We start from the raw sequence: 20778 nt of genomic DNA on the forward strand, positions 1-20778 counted from the left end.
ATGAGTTCTGCTATTATTAGGATCGAAGAGAAAGAATGTCCTCACAGACAAATTACAACATTGCATAAACCTTATCACCCACTGAAATTCTCTAAAGAATGCTATCAAGACTTAACATTCATTTTGTCTTTTTACATATTATCATATGTATTTCACATTCCAGTCACACCTTTCCACCCTATAATGAAGTTTATTTGTGGTTCCCACCCTTCAATTACATTTGGGAAGAGAAACATGAGACTGCTTTTCTTCCCATGAGAGAGGAAAACAAAGAGAAGAAAACAAACACCCTCTATCTGGATAAGCCTGCTTATCATAAACAGGAACACACTGGGGTAACAGAGAAACAAAATTACTCTGGTAAGTGAATCATTTAAGTGATATATTCAGAGACGCCAAATGTGGAGGACTTCAAGACCCAAAGCAGTGGGTCTGCAGCCAGACCCTGTAAGAACCAGCAGCAGAACTACACTGAATTCGCCACTTTTACTCCTCTCCTCTCCCCTCCTCTCCCCTCCTCTGTTCCTCCCCATCCACTTTGATCCCTCCCTTTCCCCACCTTTAGCCCTACCCTGGATGATCTTCAAGGTCTTTTCCAACCTAGACGATTCCGTGATTCTGTGATCCTTATAATACAAATTTTTAATAGGTAAACACTTAATTAAAGGATTATGACAACTGACGTTTAGTAGCCTCAAAACAACAGTCTGACTGTGCAGGACTATGACTTTTCTTTCTGGATTACTTTCAAATTTACAATGCGCTACTCTTCAAAATCATGGTATATATTGAAACATGAGAGAAATACACTCTGTTCTAGCCTTTTCTTGTCAATGAAAATGTTTTGTTACTGATACACTGAGTCCTTTGTTCAGCACACCAATGAATATTATCAATCTTTTCTTGCTTTCACTCCTCTATTATTGTATTAGTTTATTAACAGCAAAGAAGAACAACAATTGTTTTATTTTATTTTCCCTTTAGCTGTGAAGTGCATGGTATAGTGGAGTACCTGGTCCATGACTGCTACTGCTATATAATATATATATAAAATAACTATATATATATATATATATAAAATAACAAAATATAATAACAAAACCCACAGTATTAAATAACATGCCTATAGAGAATAGCTGAATTTCCCTTTGCAGCCTTGGCCTTTTGCTGTTGATGCCTCTTTCTAGTAATCTGCTGCCCTAATCCATTGCATCCCTTCAATTTCCTGTATTAAGGCCTGTCAGGGTAGACACCCTATTTTCTCTATCTGTTGTAGGAGGGTTAATCTCCACTGGGCAACTAAGAAAAAAATAATAAACCCCAGCAATTACAAAAATGTCACTTTCCTTTTTCTGGCAGGACCATACGTCACATGTTAGAAAAATGTCAGGGTTTCCACAGGCTACAGTGTTATTGATACTGTTCATATTGTACAGTAAAGCATATAGATTCAGAGTTTAATGATTTTACATTTTATAGCAGAATGCAAAAAATCTTACCCCTAACAGTGATGTAAAAAACCCCCATACCCTGAGTTTTCAATATGACACAGAATTCTGATTTTCTATGTAAAGATAATATTTCATCATCAGTACAAAAAGTTCATAGCATAATAAAAAAAACCCAAAAGAACCAGAATCCCTGATTCCAGGTTCTCTAAGGCAAGCTCCTTACTTCTCTTACTTAGATTAAAGTTGAGTCATTCTGAACAACAAGCGAAGCCTGAGGTGTACGGATGTCTCCAGCTCTTCTAGTGATATGCCCTCAAGGAGTTATGCCTCATCATTCCTCACTAGACAAAATCTTTGAGGGTTTTCAAGGATAGCTCTAAAGAGACCTTGTTGCAATATTCTAGCCCAAAGGTACGGAGCACCATGGGCAGATTTGTGTCCATTATCATCTTTGAATATTTCAGAAATTAAATTTGCCATATAAATGTGATTTTTGAACTATTTCAGGCATTACTAGCTTACACTTTGATATTATTGAATTTTACCAGAGATATCATCTTTAAGTGAAATAAGGGGAAAATTGCCTGTAATTTTTAATAGAATTTGATCCAGAGAGAATATCTTAAATTTTTGTAGCAATTGTAGAACTGGAAAAGACAAAAACCAATCAAAAGCAAGAGGAAAACTGGGAAGAATAATAGACAAGGAAACATATTTGATGCTGTTACAAGGCATACGTAATTCTGTAAAGGAAACCTATTCAGAAGGTGACCTAATCTGCAGGATGTACTTTCTGAAGCGATTTTGGAGTTATTTATTCCATGGCACTAGATTACAAATTCAGTGAAAGGAGTTTACAGAAAGTTACGTATCATCAATTATTTATACAGTCAGATGTATTTTCATTGTTTAATTACAATAAAACCTTTTTATTTCTTTCTAACTTTCTTTAAATTTCTTTGAATCTTTAGATATTTGGGTGTTCATAGATTGGGGATGTTTATTCTGGGGGCTGTGATGCCTAACAACTAAACCCACCTAAAATTATTTTTCTTTAAGCATTTCTGAGATTTAAGACAAACAAACAAACAAATAAACACCCTTTGTTCCCAGGTACAGTTGAATATGTCCAATTAAAGAAGTCCAAATAAAATAAAGTAAAATAATAATTCACAAAAAAACAAGTAACATCATCTATTATTCACTATTTACTTAGTTTTTAGAGAACTAAAAATTAGAACAAAACTAAGTACTTAAAAATTAATAAAATAGGAAATAATGAGATGTTAGAATTTGATAGTGAAAAAATGTTTCTTAAAGTATTGAAAATTAGTTTTTAGATAATTTTTAAAAATTTCACCTTTTTTTGGTAGATCTTTATTGGCACGAATCCTTTCTAATGAAGTAAAAATGATCCTGAATATTCCACTTTGACATTATGCTATGTAGAGAAATAATTATGCAATTGATATTATTCATTTAAAACATATTATTTCACTTGTTCTTTTTTTCAACACAGAAGGCCACTCAGATGAAAGTGATACAAACACCTGTTTACATCGTCTAACTATCATCAGCTAGTGTTCAAATGTGATACCTATAGAATCTCTCCAGGATAGACTTGTTAAGTTGAATTTTGATATGCCCATTTTAAGAAAAAGGTTTAGGAAAAGAACATGAAGTAGAACAATTTTGTGACTTCAGCTGGTACAGTGCTGTAGTTTGGATTTAGTGTGTGAATAATGATGATAACGCACTGATATTTTAGTAGTTGCTCAGTAGTGCTTATCCTAAGTTAAGGATTTTTCAGTTTCCCATGCTCTGCCAAAAAGGATGTGCTGGGAGGGGGCATAGCCAGGACAGCTGTCCCAAACTAGCCAAAGGGATATTCCATACCATAGGATGCCATGCTCACTATATAAAATGGGGGGAGCGGTCTGGGAGGAGCCGCTCACAGCTCAAGGACTGGCTGGGCATCGGTCAGTGGGTGGTGCGCAATTTCATTGTGCATCTCTTGTCTTTTCTTGTGTCTTATTTCTCTCTTTGATATCTTCCTTTTCATTGTTATTATAATTATATATTTTATTATTATATTTAGTATACATTTTATTTTATTTTGATTATTAAAATGTCCTTATCTCAACCCACAAGTTTTATTTTTTTTCCTGATTCACTTCCCCATCCCAGTGAGGGAGGAGGGTGAGTGAGCAGCTGCATGGCTCTTAGCTGCCAGCTGGGGTTAAACCACGACAAACAGCAAAAAAAGGACAAACCACCAAACCCGTCAATGATAGATTTCAGATACAAGCAGAAAGGTGTGAGAGAGAAACTTATTTCTGGCTACCTTACCGCAAGGAAAATGTAACTCAGAGACAGTTGTACCAGAACTTGTTTTCCCATTTCTTTATTTTATAGTGCATTAAGAGTTAACACTGATTTAGCATATGATTGTGAATATATTCGGGGATTTATACTCCACACAAAAACTTGTGTCTTCCATTACACAAGGTAAGGCATCAATTACAAACAAAGAAGACATGCAGGAGAATAACCAACTTAGCTTTTTCAGGTCTCTGAGGATTTTAATTTTTTTTCTCCCTGAATAGTTTGCAAACTCAGAAAATGTTGAGCTACTGTGAAAAATCAATGTAACACAGACTCTTTGTGTGAACTCTCTATCTGGTACTGGAAAAAAACAACTTTCTTAAGATACTCATTGCAAAAGACTCACTGGGTAATTCCACAGTTTTAAGCAGTTTGGCTAACCATCAAATACTTAACCAACTGCAACTCTGAACATAGAAAATATCCACCTTTCTGAGATTTCTGCAGTGTTCAAAATACACCCTGACACAAATTAAATGTAGAGTTGTATTGAAATTTTTATTAATGGGTGTTAGCTCTGGCCAAAACTTAAGACTGGTTATACAGTTTTTGGATTATGAATAATTTACAATTATAAGGATTATTATTTTGTAAAAATAATTGTCACAAAGTGACAATCTCATAATTTTCATATTTCCCTGCCATAACTGGCTGCATGTTTTTCCTCACCTGCTAAATCATCAACTGACAGCTTTGCTCAGAGCCCTTTTGAAATTAAAAATAATCAATTGAACTATACTCACTAGGGTCTAAACAGCATTATAACAACTATTTCTGAAATTAAACTGGTCTGGATTAAGGAATGGCACTGTTCTTATAAATTTGATTTTATAAATTAAGAAATCATTAAGGAATTGTTAAATTAAATCCTGCATCATGAGTGGCAAAAAATAATTTCAGTTTCTAGTCATAATCTGTTTAAAATCTCAAGAGCAAAAGGCACTTCGTGATTTATATTTTCTTGCATTTTAACATCACTGAGGAATATTACACTTTTACAAACTTCTTTTTAGATATGTTCTGTTCCTCATCTTTCAGATGTTTCCAGGGGAAAACTAATTTAATTTAATGAAGGATGGGCATGTTTAATGATTATTATTACTGAATTTGTCCTTCTGAAGTACTTTAGATTTCATGAGCTTTTTTTTAAAGGGCTAGAGAAAGTTGCTACTGAATTAGACACATAATTCAACAAGTTTTTGTGACTATAACCAGAAAATAGTAAAGGTTAAACAAACTCCAGAGTAGATCTGCCGAACTTACCTAGGTTATTATAGGATGATTATCCAGTGGTATCTATTTAAAAGTATATGAAGCTCTGCAGTGTGTCTTTGGAAATATTATTTAATCTATATCAACAATAGAGCTAGTCAAAATGCTAAAATACTTAGTAAAATGTTCAAGCAAAATAACTTTTTAAAATTTTTTATTTGAGAATCTCTTTTAACTGAAATGGTATTTTTCATTAAAAAAATGATCTGTTACAAACATTTGACAACATACTGATCATTTCCACAAGTAGGTGATTATTCTATGTTCTTGTACAACTGTCACAGAGGTATATTTCTCTAGATCTTTGCAAGCGCTTCACAGAAACAGTTATAGTTGCTTCCTACAAAAGGAAAGAGAAGCTAGAATTTAAACAAAGAAGCAGCCATGGATTGGCACAGACTTTTTTTTTTTTTTTTTTTTTTTTTTTTTTTTTATTGAGGTATATTATCACACCAGGAAAGAGGCAAATTACATAGCCATGAACTTCAACTTAGGAAAGAATAGCAAGGATAAAAAACAATAATTAAATCTTGAGACTGGCCAGATCTTGAAACACTGTTTTTCTCAGCTTATTTCTTTGGGCATTCTCACCAATGCATAGCTGGTAAATTCCTGCTAATGTTGACTCTACTACTCAGGTGAGAAAACCAAAAATTAAAGTGAAATATTTCTATGAGCATCATCGGTCAGATTTGTTGAGATCACTCTAATAACTTTTGCTGAGATGCAATAGATAACTTAGTCTAGTAAAACATAGTAAAACATATCCGGTTTTATCTAACAAATTTTCTGCTAGGACACTGAAGATGCTCTTTATCTCCCCTATTCTTTATACAGATTTATAGTGCATTTGGTCCATTACTATTTATGAATATACTCATCAGTAATTGTTCTGCAGACCTTCTGAACCAAACATCCAGTTTGTTGACTGGAATTTGCAGTGTGAATCTTGTGTTATACTTTTCAGTCCTACATTTTTGTGATTTAAGTCTTCCTGGTTTAAAATCAGATATACTATCCTCATACTTAAAGGTGAAATAGCACAGGCTGGCCTAAACCCATCAGAATAAAAAAAAGGAAAAGTGATAGGTAATGCTGAAGTGTAAAGAGAATGTCATTGACAACATAAAATAATAGCATTTTGTGATGGTATTTCAGCTTGTGCCTTGCTCATACCAAACTCATCACAAGTTTGAAGCTAGAGAACCAACAAAATGGCCTTTAGCTTCCTTCTGTTTTCCAGCCATTCTACAAACACAGGCAGTGCACAAACATCACCATGTCTTGAAATCACCACCACCTCTTCAGCTAATATTCAGTTTATGTTGAAATGATAGAATAAACCAATGTTCTTCAGGAAAAAAAAAAAACAAAAAAAACCCCACAAACTTGATAAAAACCCACACACACTATTATGGGATACTTTTTCTCTCTTTTTCTACTTTAATACAAGGTTATGACACTAAAGTGCTTCATAAGCCTTTCATCTCTGCATAAATGGATGCCTAAATATCTTTTCAGATTTTTCTCTAAATACCCTATATCTAACTTCAGGGATCCTTTGATGTTTGACAATCCAAGTGTTGTCTATGTTCAAAGAGCTAAACTCAGCTTCCGTTTCCTGGATTTCCTGTGAACATCTAGGTCAACGAAAAGATTTGAAGTGGCATCCGCCGTGCTGTGAGACTCTACTAATGCAGTATTCCTTACCTGCATTCAGTAAAACTATTCAATTATCAGGTCTGCCAGAATAGTTGAACACACTTGAAATACTTGCTTCCTAAAAAGATGCACAGCAATCAGATCATTAGCCCTTTGCTACTTTTTCATTAACTCCCCTCAAAACGCTGCAAAAGTATAAGCTTCCAGAACAGGTTATAATTCGAACTAAAGTTGGTATCGAGAGGCAGAAGGACATGTTTCCCTACATTCTGGCTCTAAAGTTAGCCAGAACAAACTCAGCCTTCTGGTGCAGATCACCCATGTAGCAGAATCCTGTTCAGCGAAGGCTTTCAGCCTCAGCATGAATGATCTCCACCCTAATTTTGTAAGATTTAAGGATACAAGTTATAAAAGCAATCCTGTCATTAACTGTAAAACCAAGTTTAATGTGTAGGCCTGTTTTTTAACAGTGATTTACAAGAAGCTCAGCAGAGGACATTTTGCTTCTTACTGCCTATGAAACCATTGCACCAGTTCTTATTTGCTTTACTTTTACATCTGAAATCTACATTGATAAGATTGTTTACAATGTACCAATATCTCCAGGTGCATTTGGAGTTTTCCAATAAATAAGTTTAATCATTAACTGTTTACTTCAAAGATGCAGTACCTATCCCGAAATAGAGATTTTAATACATCTATCATCAGCAGAAAAAAACCTCCACCCGTTTGAGAGTAAGAAGGACAGACTGCCTCAGTTTCATAAAAGTGTAATTTCTTTCAGCCATGGGAACTGAAAGAATGACTGGAAAATCCTATTATCTAGCAATATGCCATTAACTTGGTAGAATAAATCCAAGTTCTCCCTTGTTCTTTTAATATTGCTTCATGAAGAATGAATTTAAGCATTTCACTTTTTCATGTAAGGAATTAACATATATGATAAAGGATCAGGGCCAGCACCTGGGAACTGTGGTATTTATGTAAGTCTCCGGGGTCTCAAGAATCATACTTATCACTCCTGGAGATACATCTTTGTTGCCAAGAAATCCTCTGAAAAATCTGCCTGAGGAAAATTAATGTTTTAAAACAACCTGAATTAAATATTTGAGCAGTTACAGAGAATTAAAAAAAATATTTGAAAAAATTACTTTTTCACAAGTGTACAACATCAAACACAGTACTCTTTTTTTTTTTATTTTTTTTTTATTTTTTTTTTTTTTTATTTAAGAAAGCCTCCCAATCAGTGATTACCTAACTTGGGAAACTGTAATTCCCTATAAATATTTCACTGACATTGATGCACTGTCTGTCACTTTGGCATTAGCAGTGTTACATGCTCGTTTAAAGGGTCACCATTACCAATTCCAGTCCAGGCTAGATAGACTGACATGACAGTAACAGAATGGAAAGGTTACTTCTTAAACATATTAGGTATGACACAAAGCACTATCTAATTCAAATGAAATTTGACAGTTTTTGGTGTGCGATCCCTTCAGTTTTAAAAATGGACTAATGATTTAGTTAATTCATACTGCTGAGAAACATCACAGTTTCAAGAATGAGCACTCTCTAATGATTTTATTACCTAACACTTCCATAAATATTTTAAGAAATACCTTAAGAAAAAAAAAAAAAATGGTCAGTGAATTTTATACTGGTGACCTGTGAGCACAGTAGTTTAGGTATGCTACGATGCGAACTGCTTCCGTTTTGGAAAATGTCCTACTGAATGCTTTCCACTGACTCTGGAAATGATTTGTCAAAAGATGCTACTGCAGATGTTTCCATTTGAAAGGAACTTGGGAAAGAAGTAGAGGGAGAGGTACACCTCCTCCCAAACTGCTTGTCAGCCTTAATTCAAGAGAAGATCCAGAAACTAAAATTTGTCCCTTTTGGCAGCAGAGGCTGAAACATTTTCAAAGAAGGCTTTCCATGAAAAAATATTCCATAAAGAGTCACAGCACTGATGACAGAATAAGGATACACCCACTCAGAAAGCTTAATGTAAAATTTTAACCTTTCAGATTCTATTTTCACAGGAAGATGACATAAATATGTCACAATCCCTTTCTAGTGCCTTGTTTATGTAGCACTCAGCAGTAAGCAGAGTGGGAGCATTGTCATTACTTTGCAGATTATTAATTTGATTTCTGCAGATTCTCCTGTGACACTCCACAGTCTTCTACACCTAAGAAGTCATGTATGATGACACTATGCTGACTTCTGTTCTTTTCAGAACCTTATAAATGGATTATTATTTCTGAATTGGGAACCTGAGTACAGGGTACTATTAGTACGAATAACATTAAGATGTAAGGGCAATATATAGACATACCCAGGCTGGCAAAAATATAGAAAAAATCAATTGACAGGAATCAGGAAATAAAATATTTCCACCTAATGAAAAAGAAATTTTTACCTGTACATTTTTGCCATAAATTTTCCAAAATTTGTATCTTGATCAGGATTAAATAGTCAGTTGCCAAGATACCAGAGAATAATGTTGCTCTTAGCTAGAGGCAAAAGTACATTTCCAGTTACAACTGACTAAGACAAAACTGATTAAGAGAAAATCCTAGGAGGGAGCCATGAAAAGGTATTTCAGAAAGCAGAAGTTATCTGTGGAGAGACTCTGTATAGTTTCTGTTCAGGCCTACAGATTTCATTAAAACAATAGTGATATGAGAGAGACCACAAACATTTGAAATATAAAATAATTTAATTTGGTTCCTAGAAGCTAAATAAAAACCTCACCTTTCTTAGATTATGAAGAAATATTTGCCATAGTAGTTATAGAGTCAGGAGACTAACAGACAAAAATAATCATGAAGCACAGTTTTAAACCTGCAGTTTTAAAAAATTCTGCCAAGGAGCAATCTGGTCTTCTGATGTCCTGTTTCAAGCCTTGAAATACAAAGAAGTCCAGGGCCATGGAACAAAGTTGATGCTGTTGCAATAAAAAATTTTATCTGGATTAATCAAGTAATTACCAATCTATCAGCTGCATTCCCATCTGTTGAAAAATAACAGGTAGGACTCAATTAATAAAGAAGGACAAGGCCATGTTAACTGGCATGAATTATACAAAAGTGCTGATAGTATTCTTAATAATTAAAGGAAGACAATTAATCCAAATCAGAAAGTAGATCTTATCTTAGGTTTTAGATATCTTGGAAGGATCTTTCTTTTTTTTGTGCAGTTGTAAATTTGGCTGGTAAAAGCAATGGTGCTGATACAGTATGCTTAGGTTTTAAAAACTCATTTCTTTTGATAGCACAACTATTCAAATTAAATTGTTCTAATTTCTTATTCAAAATGTAAAGTATACTGAATACTGAAATCAATGAAACACTGATTAATTGATAATGTGAGTAAAAAGAAGAATTGTCTATTACTAGGATGGTTTTCTACTGGGGTCCCAGATACCTAGTCGTGCCCAATAACTGTTTCACATAATCTAAAACTGACCTTAAAAAACCTCTAGTCCTAACAAACAAGATTTGTAAATTATACAATAATCATAGCTATAATGCTGGATTATTTGATGAGTCAGAAAAAAAAGCAACAACCCCCTGCCCCAAAGTTTGTTTTTCAAAGTCACTAGAGGCAAAATAGTGGTGCTAAGTACCAAGAACATGGGCCATATTTATAGGACGAAAGATTTTGAATAACTTCAAAATCAAATCACTGCAAGGCAATGTCACATGAAAAATAACAAAAAAAAAGCTGTGATGGGTAAAATAATAAATAGTGTGTATATATATCAGCTGTCTTAGCTCCTACTCGAACACTGTGTTTATAATTCACAGAGGATATCAAGGAACTGGAGAGGGTTCAGAGAAACGCTATTATTGATTTAAAAGTGTGGAAATTATGCCTTCTAGTAAAAAATTCAAGTCCTATACTAATGGAAACATTAAAGGTGGCCTGTCCAGGAGTAAAATACATTTAGAATACAAAAAAAGACAATTAATATATTAACAGCATGAATTCACAAAATCAAAGTCTGAAAATAAAAGCTGGAAATTTTTAGGCTGAAATAAGTACACATTTAATACTCTAAGAGATTAAGCACTGGATCAACCTTATCACAAGCTTTTGCAGTGTATTTTGTCAACAAATGTGTTTTGTTTTAAAATTTGATTATTTTGTCCTCAAATATTTGCTATAGTTATAGAGATTTTATAAAGTCTATTGCCTGATTTAGAGAGATCAGACTAGGTAACTGCATTAGTTCTTGAATGTTACTTAAGAATACTATCTCACTCTGTTACTTAAATGTAGTTCTCACTGATCACAAGGTGCACACCATGAAAGAATAGGATGGTCTCCCTGATGATATTCCACAGTGTGGAATACAGATATTTAGGAGGTAAACGTCACAGTTTATCTGCAATTATCATGAATGTTGTTTTCAGTTTACTTTCTTATCAAAATTACATCTGTTCTTACAGCCTCCTTTATTGCATTGAGAGAAAGAAAAAAATCTTACAAATTCTGCTTAACTGTAATAAATTCTAGTAAGCAAACTCCACAACTGACTGGCCTGAGGTTTTTCTAAGGCTGATGATTGATAGACATCAGGAAGACATGCAACTTTAAGAAATTTCAAGCATCATTTAAGAGCTGTTTTTCAATTGTGACACTTTACAGATACAACTTAAAAAACCACATATGTTGGAATGTATTCTTTATTTTTCTTAAATATAATGGATTCTTTATTTTTCTTAAATATAATGGATTCTTGAAAGCATCACACATGCGAAATTACCGAGATCCAAAAATTTTACATGTTTAGAAAAGTTGCATATAGCCAATGTCTTCTATTCATTCAATGTACAGGCAGCATTAAGCTTTGTCTGAAATCCTGCCGTTCCAATAAGACAGTTACTTGAATCAGACATATTTTTAAGGACCTGGTCCATGATATGTACCGGTCATCTCCAAAAATCTCTAACATGGAAACAAAACCTCACAAGCTCCTACTTACAGTGTTTGAATTGTCAGAGTTTCTTAAAGGAGACATTAAATTGGCACTTACACTAATAAATTATTATTATAATTGTATGGAACTCAAGATTTGTTTTGAGTATGTCTTATAAGAGAGCTACAGAAACCTTCTCAGCAGGCTGAAACTTGTTGACCTGATTTCTACTTTCATAAACCTCTAAGGCCAATATTTTACTGATACTATCCCCTGAACTACACTCATTAAAATTCTTTGTACCCATTCATATCTGCACTGCAGGATCATCTCCGGAAAGCTAGATTTTCATCTTCACAAAATAGAAAAAAATTATTCATAAGGCTGTAAATTAATTACTTCGCAATTATCCATATTTATATTACATATTCACTTAGCCAGTTGAGATCATTGGCCCAGTGACATATTTCTGCATGAAAAAAACCCAGCATGCTAGTGAAATGTGTTGGAATATAGTGCTTCATGTCCTCATGTTAGAGGAGAAGAATTCAAGGCCAGTGACACTGTTTTGGAATGATGGATGTCAATATTTTAGATTGGAAAAAAAATATGTCCTTTCATATCACATTTGAAAATTCTGAGGTAGGCTGAAATTATGAATTATAAGGACTTTAACATTTATTGTGCTCTATCTAATTATTATTAACTACAACTATGTAAAATCTGAACATTTTTATATGTTTTCCTTTACAGCTAAACTCTGAAGTTCTAATTCAGGAAAAAGTATTTCTATGACATCTTTTTCCCCTTAAAACCAGAGTTATTCATTACATAAATCATAAAAGTATCAATTTTTATTATTTGATCTGTGAAAAATTAATATTTAACCCTCAAAATATTTTTTTTTTCTTTGAAGGCAAATGTTAGCAAGTACTAAGGAGTAGCATGATTGTTATGTAACATTGGTCAAACCACCATCACTTTAGCACCAGTTTTGCTTATTCTGTAGTATATTAACATTTAAATCAAGTTTAATATCAATGCCAATTCAGCTTATATAAAACATTTTACTTATATTGTCTTACAGTAGTGATGGTAGTCCAAGGCAATCAATAAAGGGCTCTTTGGCTCTGCATCCCAAGACATAAACCTCAAATATGTAGACTTCCAAAGCGCACTAAATATCTCTGCCAGAGCTATCACTTATAACAGAGATAACTACCAATTTCTCAACCATTTCAGGCCAATCCTAATGAAGTACCAGTGCAATCCCTCTCTCTCTATCTCTGAATTCATCAAAATAAAAAAAAGAATGATGTAAGGGCTTTATATCCTGTCTTTGAATTATAACTGCTCTTCTGTTTATTTGGTATTGTGGAATAACCTTCACCTTCACCAGCTCTCCCACTTTTGTTGACTGAATTCTGTTAACCCCATGTGGCACCTGAACGATGATGTAAATTAAATTTGACATCTCTATTGACTGAGTCATTGAAAGACAAAAAGCAAGCACCACTGATTTCCTAAATGCTATTTTTGTATGGAAAAATATCCACTCTTATTTTTCTAAGAAATAAAATTATATTCTGTAGAAATTATTTCTTCTTATGATAACTGAAATTATAAGTGGCTCATGTGCCACTTACTATTAAAGTGGCTGACTACTTTGTAAAAACACTTCTTTGTTGCAGTTTCTCGTAGTGTTTGACCATTCATGCCATATTTTTACATTTTTGTGATATTCTTGTGCAATTTTGTTGTTTTTCTGAAGTTTATCCTAAATAATTTATGACGCATCATTGCCAAAATTAAAAGAAAGAGTGTTCTGCTTGTGCTAAAACACAAGCTGTTACAATCATAAAAACTGGAAATACTAGCACATCTGTCTCATGTATCTGGGACTTCAGTTTCGAGAAGTGTGTTGTCCAGATGCCATAAATGCTCCTTCCTCGTTCTTCTGAAAACATCTATAAACTTTACCTTTTATAAATCTCTGCATTGTCAATCCACACATGGTTAAATCTGTCAGGTCTCAACAGCTAAATGCTCTGGAGACTCAGAACGTTTCACTTAACACAGCCTATATCCACTAATAATATTGAATCTTGTCTTTGTGCAGAAAGCAAGATTTTTTTTTCCTCCAAATGCTTCTTCCAGGGCTAAGGACCATAATGGAACTTGACACAAAACAAATAAGGAAAATCACTGTATTTTTCTATAGTCAATAAGAAAGGAAAGAAGAAAAAACTTTCTGAAATATGGAAAGAACAGTAGAAAGAGGAAAAAAACCCAAACAAACCAAAGGATAGATAAAGTAGCAGACAGAGGTAAAAGAAAAAATTTCTCATGGCCTGTCAAAACCTCCTAAAAAACAGAGTAAATCACAAAGCTTCCCTAGAGGTAAGCACAAAACAAATTACTGCTTTCCAGTGTCTATCACTTACATGCATCCTTTGGTAAAGTAGTTTTGATAATCCCAGTCTGAAGATGAACAGGAAATTAAGAGATAACAGGAAATGGCTGTAAAAAAAAAACAACAAATAAATCTCCCACTAATTAAAAACAACATCCCCCATCTTCATCCAGTCCCTGTCCTCTTTCAATCAAACAAAAATGCATCACAAGTATGGCAGGTTGTAAAGAAAAAACTGAAAAGGTAGAATGTGCCAGACTATATGTAACCTGAAATCTCCCTGGCATATGGAGCCATTCTGATACAGTTTTTAGTTACATGATCACATACTTTTTTTTTTTTCCCCAGAGGATCCGTACTTCATTTAGGTACCATGTACTGGAAATAGACAGGATTATATGTTTCAGAAAGCTGAAGTTCAATTTGCAGGGGTCGTAAGTGTTGACAGTCGAAACTGAAATCAGTGGGAGCTCTGTTCTGAATTAAAGTACTGTGAAAGTGCTAAAAAAATATGGGAAAAAAAGTCAGCCTCTTAGCTTCTTGGGTGAGGCACAGAAACCGGTCCACATTTTTGAAGATGCTGCCTATAATTTCTGACCAAGTTCCCGAGTGAAGTGGGGACAATATAACATCACCTTAGAAAACTACTGTAAGGATGAATCTGCTGACAGACTGGAAGAGTGAAAATATTCTGAATGAAGACTCATCTAGGTAACCCCCCTGCCATGGGCAGGGACACCTTTCATAGACCATGTTGCTCAAAGATCCATCCAACACACCCATGAACACTGCCCGGAAGGGGGTATCCACAACTTCTCTGGGCAACCAGTTCCACAGTCTCATCATAGTAAAGAATTTCTTCCTTATGTCCAATCTAAATCTACCCTCTTTCAGTTTAAAACTGTTGCCCCTTGTCCTGTTACTACAGAGCCTGGTAAAAAGTCTCCATCTTTCTGATAAGCCCCCTTTAAGTACTGGAAGACCGCAGTAAGGTCTCCACAGAGCCTTCTCTTCTGCAGACTGAACTTCCCTAACTCTCTCAGCCTTTCTTCATAGAAGAGGTGCTCCATCCCTCTGATCATTTTCATGACCCTCCTCTGGACCTGCTCTAACATGTCCATGTCCTTCTGGTACTGGAGACCTCAGAACAGGGTGCAGTACCCCATGTGGGGCCTCACAAGAGTGAAGCAGAAGGAAAGAATAACCTCCCTTGACTTGCTGGCCATGTTGCTTCTTATGCAGCCCAGGACACAACTGGCTTTCTGTGCTGCAAGAGCACCTTGTCTTCTTATGTCCAATTTTACACCTACCAATATCCCCGAGTCCTTCTTCACAGAGCTGCTCTCCATTCATCAGCTAGTCTGTATTGATACTGGGGGTTTCCCCAACCCAGATGCAGGCCCTTGCACATGGCCTTGTTGAATTCCATGAGGTTCACATCGGTCCACTCCTCAAGCCTGTCAAGGTCCCTCTAGATGGCATCCCTTCCCTGAAGCATATCAACTGCAGCACTCAGGCTGGTGTCATCTGCAAACTTACTGAAGGTGCAATTAATCCCATAGTCTGTGTCATTAATAAAGATATTGAACAGTTTTGGTACCATATATGGATCCTTAAGGGACACCACTTGTTACTCTTCGTAACTCTTTGGACGTGACCACCCAGACAATTCCTTCTAGTCCATCCTTATCCAAATAGTCCATCCATCAAATCCATATCTTTCCCATTTGAGAAGAACATAAGAATGTTGTGGGGGACCATGTCAAAGGTTTTACAGAAGTCAAGATAGATGGCATCAGTTGCTCCTCTTTTATCTGCCAATACCATCACTCCATCCTAGAAAACCACTAGGTTAGTCAGGCATGATTTGCCCTTTGTGAAGCCATATTGGTTGTCTCTTATGACCTCCCTGTCATCCATATGTCTTGACATAACTTCCAGGATGATCTGTTCCATGATCTTCACAGCCACAGAGGTGAGGCCGACAGGTTGCTAGCTCCCAGGGCCCTCCTTTTTACTGTTTTTAAAAATGGGCGTGATGTTTCCCTTTTTCCAGTCACTGGGGACTTCACCTGACTGCCATGACTTTTCAAATATGATAGTGAGTGGCTTGGCAACTGTATCAGCCAATTCCCTCACGACCCTGGGGTGTATCTCATCAGGTCCCATGGACTTGTGCATGTTCAGGTTCCTCATACAGTCTAGAATTTGATCTCCTATGATGGGTGGGACTTCATTCCCCTATTCCCTGCCTTCAGATTCAGGAACTTGAGAGAGGGGAAGAGCAATTGCTGAAGCAAAAATAAAAAATGAAGTGCCTAAGCCTTCTCCATGACACCAGATAACCTGTCTCATTTATCAGGGCGAGTACAATTTATTTTGTCTTCCTTTTCTGACTAATGTAATTGCAGATGCCTTTCTCACTATTCTTCATTTCCCTTAATTTAGCTGTATCTTTGCCTTAGGTTTCATGATGCCATCCCTACACTTCCAGTCAATATCCCTATGTTCTTCCCAGGATACATGTCCCTGTTTCCACTGCGTATGCATTTCCCTCTTTTGTTTCAGTTTGACCAAGAGGTTCTTTCTTTTTCAACCATGCTGGTCCCCTGCCATATCTTCCTTACAGTCTGAGCAGAGTCAGCCTTCCAGACTGTGTATTGTTTGGAGTAGTGTGGCATTATGTACAATGGACATTTTTGGTTTGCCTCTGGGACTAAACCCCAAAATTCTAATTTAGAGGAAAAAAAACATTTTAAAAAATCAATGTACTGAACTGCTCTGTCAGCACCAAGTAGTAGCTCAGATACAGCAATAAAAGCATTAAAACACAAAACTGCTATTTACAGTCTTTCACAAACACAGTCATTCATTGACACTAATACGAAATTCAAATGTCTGTGTTTTGTTTCTGTGGAAATGAACATTGCTTTCAACTTATATGCACTCTAAATACACAATAAATAATCCAATTTTACAGCAAAGACAGCAAGAATTCTGGAGAAGCTGAAGCTCTTTGCCATTTTTTGCCAAAGAGATCTATGCAACTAAAGAAATCTTGTTTTGTTATACCATAGGCAATAAAAGTAATCAGACTGATCTGAAAAGGTGTACCAGAGTTTTTAAATTGCTTCCTAGTACATCTAATGCAAGGGCTGCAGGGTGTCTGTTTATATTTGCCTATACATAGGAAGGACAGCACTGACTTCAAAAAAGCTAAAATATCCTGTAAACTCTTGAACATTAAAATCCATTGTTCAAATCCTTCTCAAATTAATTTTGCTTACTTGATGGTCTGAGAAAGATGAAAAAAAAAATGCTAAAAATTCCTCCAGGCCTCTGACAGTTCTGGCCCAACAAGGAAAAAAAAATATATTATTGAGCCTAAAGCAAATTGTCAGACTTTTAGCACTTCTAAAACCACCTAAAAGTATAGTAAAGGGAAGGAGGATGGGGTAGTGACAATGAGATTTGTAAAGTTTTTGGCAAGCATTATAATGAAGAAGGAAGGCGAGAGTACAGAGCCAGTATCTTTCCTCTCTCTCCATCTGGTAACAGGCAGAGAGATTCCATGCTATGAAGTGGTATCCCCTTCATTTTCACATGATTTTCTCTCTTTTTTTGCACACCCTTCTCTTATCTGTAATTTGGTCATTTCCACCATCTGCTAAAGTAGGCAGGATGGTGAATAACAGCTGATCAAAAACTTCCCTGTGGCTTCCAGGCAGATATTGCTTGAACAGATAAAATAAGTTCAAATATTTTTTCAAGCAATGACAATTAATTTGGCTAGCTGTTCATTTGAGCTGAATATTTAACACAATATGCAGTTTTTAAAATAATTTATGGGACTTTTTAATGATGATTCATATTTTAACACTATAGATCATAACTATGCACTCCATTTTTGTATCAAGTTAATAAAAACTTTGAAAAGCGTATTAGAATTCTAAAGATTGCATTAATGTATTCATGCTTTATAAACACATATTAAAGACTGTTTATTCAAATTCCATCAGTAAAAGAGAATTATCAAATAAATGAGAATTAAATTGTGTCTCTTTAGCAAAGATCTACTCAGAAGATACCCTAATTCCAAACTACATTTATATCAATCATCTGCACATTGCTGTACTTCCATTAACTTCCATGGATTTCTCTGAAATTTTTACCTTTTCCGAAACAAGGAAAATGAAGCTCAGAGTCTAGCCAAAACCAGAAAGTTAAGTGACAATCACCTGGAAAAACGTTCCAGACACTGAAACCTCACACCTTTTCATTGAAGACAATGTCAGAAATCCTACTGGCAGCACACTAAAGAAATGTCAAGGGGGAGAAAGGAACCAACCATTTCTTCCTGCTTCAATAGATCTAGTAAATTATGTTTATTTGCACACATACACAGTCTTGCTCTGTAACCAGACCTAAATATTTGCAAGCACCCCTGGACTTGCTTTGTTCCTACTTTTTCAGTTTTTGATATTTGAAGAGTCAATTTGAGAGTTAAATTTGGAAACTTTCAATACAAAGCAAGCTTCATTTAATTTTACAGATATTACACCACAAATTGAAATTTGTTTTCATATTTTGGGGATTTCTGAAGAATCAAAGTAGAGAGAATAGGAGTAGCAAAGGAATCTACTGTCTGTGCATTCATCTAATCACAAGTTTTAAGTAAATGGCAGGAGAAATAAACTACAAACCTGAAAGTTCAATTTGCAACCTATATGTTAGCTAATTTTCAACAGATGTATTTGCTATGAAGAGTGGAAGTGTTCTCTAAGCTTTGGTAAACTGATCAAGTTGTCTTGCAAATGTACAGAAAAAGAAAAATTTAGGGCACTCATTGTCTATCAAAATTAAGCTTATTTTAATAATAATAATAATTTCAGATTCTGCCATTCTGGAAGTTAGGTACTTCTCTGAAAACATCTTATGACATTCTGTAGTGTTTATATAGCACGTCAAAGATCATAATTTAAAATAATACAAACACAGTCATTTGTCTAAATACTAATTTTAATATAAGCACTATCAATCCATTTACTAGGCCAATTATTAAACATTCTAAATTCAGATGGTATTTGATACCACTTCCACTGATTGACCAGGTAGGTGTTCTGATATTTAAAAAATCAAGAAAACATAATTCAGGTCATTTATCTTCCTAAAGTGGTTATGTATCATTTGATTAAATCCTTAAAACACATTTCTGAACTAAATAATTTGCTTTTGTCAAGTAATTTTAAAATGTCCCTGCATAAGGCCTCAAAAATTTTAATACCCTTGATTTTATTTATATTTTTTTTCAAATAGTGAGTATAGTAAGTCTTTCTTCAAATGGTATCTGTCAATATCACAATATGATAGCATTCAAGCATTTGTTATCTGCAAGTGCAGAACATCTGCTATTTTGTCAGTTAGCAACATTGTGCAATAATTTTCCCTCCCCCCTACCCCTCTGTTATTATGCAAAATGTGTTCAGACAAGAAATGCTTAGAGAAAAATTGTTCCTGCAGTGAGATATTTTGACACAAAAATCTTTTCTCATCAAAGATGAAAAGCACCTTGTCATTCATTTCTAATTACAGCCTCCATTCAGTCAGTACAGAAAGATGCCAACTCCCCGTGGTGATGTCATACACTGACATTTACAAAACTACACTGGACTTTGTCTGCTCTTGGTCTTTGCCAAGATCAGTCAGTGTTAGCACTGATACACACTAACAAAGGGAATTTATAATTACAAGCGATAATTGTGTTTAAAGTCAAGAAAAGGGCATTATGATTTCTGATATCAATAGTTGCCAAATCATCTTCTAAAACAATAGGAAAAGCTTGATTTCATATTCCTGTTCTGAGATGCTAAGACATTAAACTACAATGACAACAGAGATTTCACACTCCAAGAATCAGTTTGAAAAGATTTAAACTTATTAAAGATTAAAATGAACTATTTAGTGTTCTTCAATTAGTGTTATCACACAGGCTAATAGTACGAGCGGGGAAATAGCTAAACAGAAGTGGTAACCATGTGAGAATGCAAAGCCTTTGAAAAATTCCAATCCTGACCAAAACAGCATTAGATAGTCTAATTCAAACTACAGATGTACTCATATTAGCATAAATCAGGGGAAGAGACAAATACCCCTCATTAGTTCTACTTAACATAGTGGCTCTTACTAATTTTCCAAAAGTAAAAGAAAATACTTGTAATTGTATAAGCTACAAGTTTATTTTCCATCTTATTAGGAATTATTTATAGCAGTCAAGATAACCACAATAGGAAGAACTTCAGAGCTCTGGACATAATTGTCCATTAGGTCTTCTTGGTAATTTCAAGATGACATGATTTAGAAGTCCAGTTCAAGTTATTAATGAACTCAACACAGATATGAAACATTTTACCTATGGCCCATAATATTTTCATAGAATCATAGAACACCAGGTTGGAAGGGACCTCGAGAATCATCTGGTCCAAACTTTCTTGACAAAGGACTGTCTAGACAAGACGGCCCAGCACCCCGTCAAGCCAAATCTTAAAAGTGTCCAATGTTGGGAAATCCACCACCTCCCTGGGGAAATTATTCTAATGGATGATTGTTCTCATTAGTTAAAATTTTCCTTTTGTGTCCAATCAGAATGTCTGCATGAGATTTCCCTTCTT

At 34.9% G+C, this 20778-nt stretch overlaps 1 protein-coding gene across 10 annotated transcripts in view; it reads right to left on the reverse strand.

Moving 5' to 3' along the window:
- CNTN5 (contactin 5) overlaps positions 1 to 20778 on the reverse strand; it is a 670135-nt gene that overhangs the window by 437386 nt on the left and 211971 nt on the right. For 5 of the 10 annotated variants that reach the window (XM_074916722.1, XM_074916731.1, XM_074916712.1 and 2 more), the window contains one exon: positions 14142 to 14217. The exons of the other annotated variants lie outside the window; for them this stretch is intronic. The gene's annotated coding sequence lies outside the window, so the exon portion shown is untranslated. The remainder of the gene's footprint in view (positions 1 to 14141; positions 14218 to 20778) is intronic. 10 annotated transcript variants of the gene reach the window in all.

This window comes from Athene noctua, chromosome 1, assembly GCF_965140245.1.
Source record: "Athene noctua chromosome 1, bAthNoc1.hap1.1, whole genome shotgun sequence".
Taxonomy (NCBI): Eukaryota; Metazoa; Chordata; class Aves; order Strigiformes; family Strigidae; genus Athene; species Athene noctua.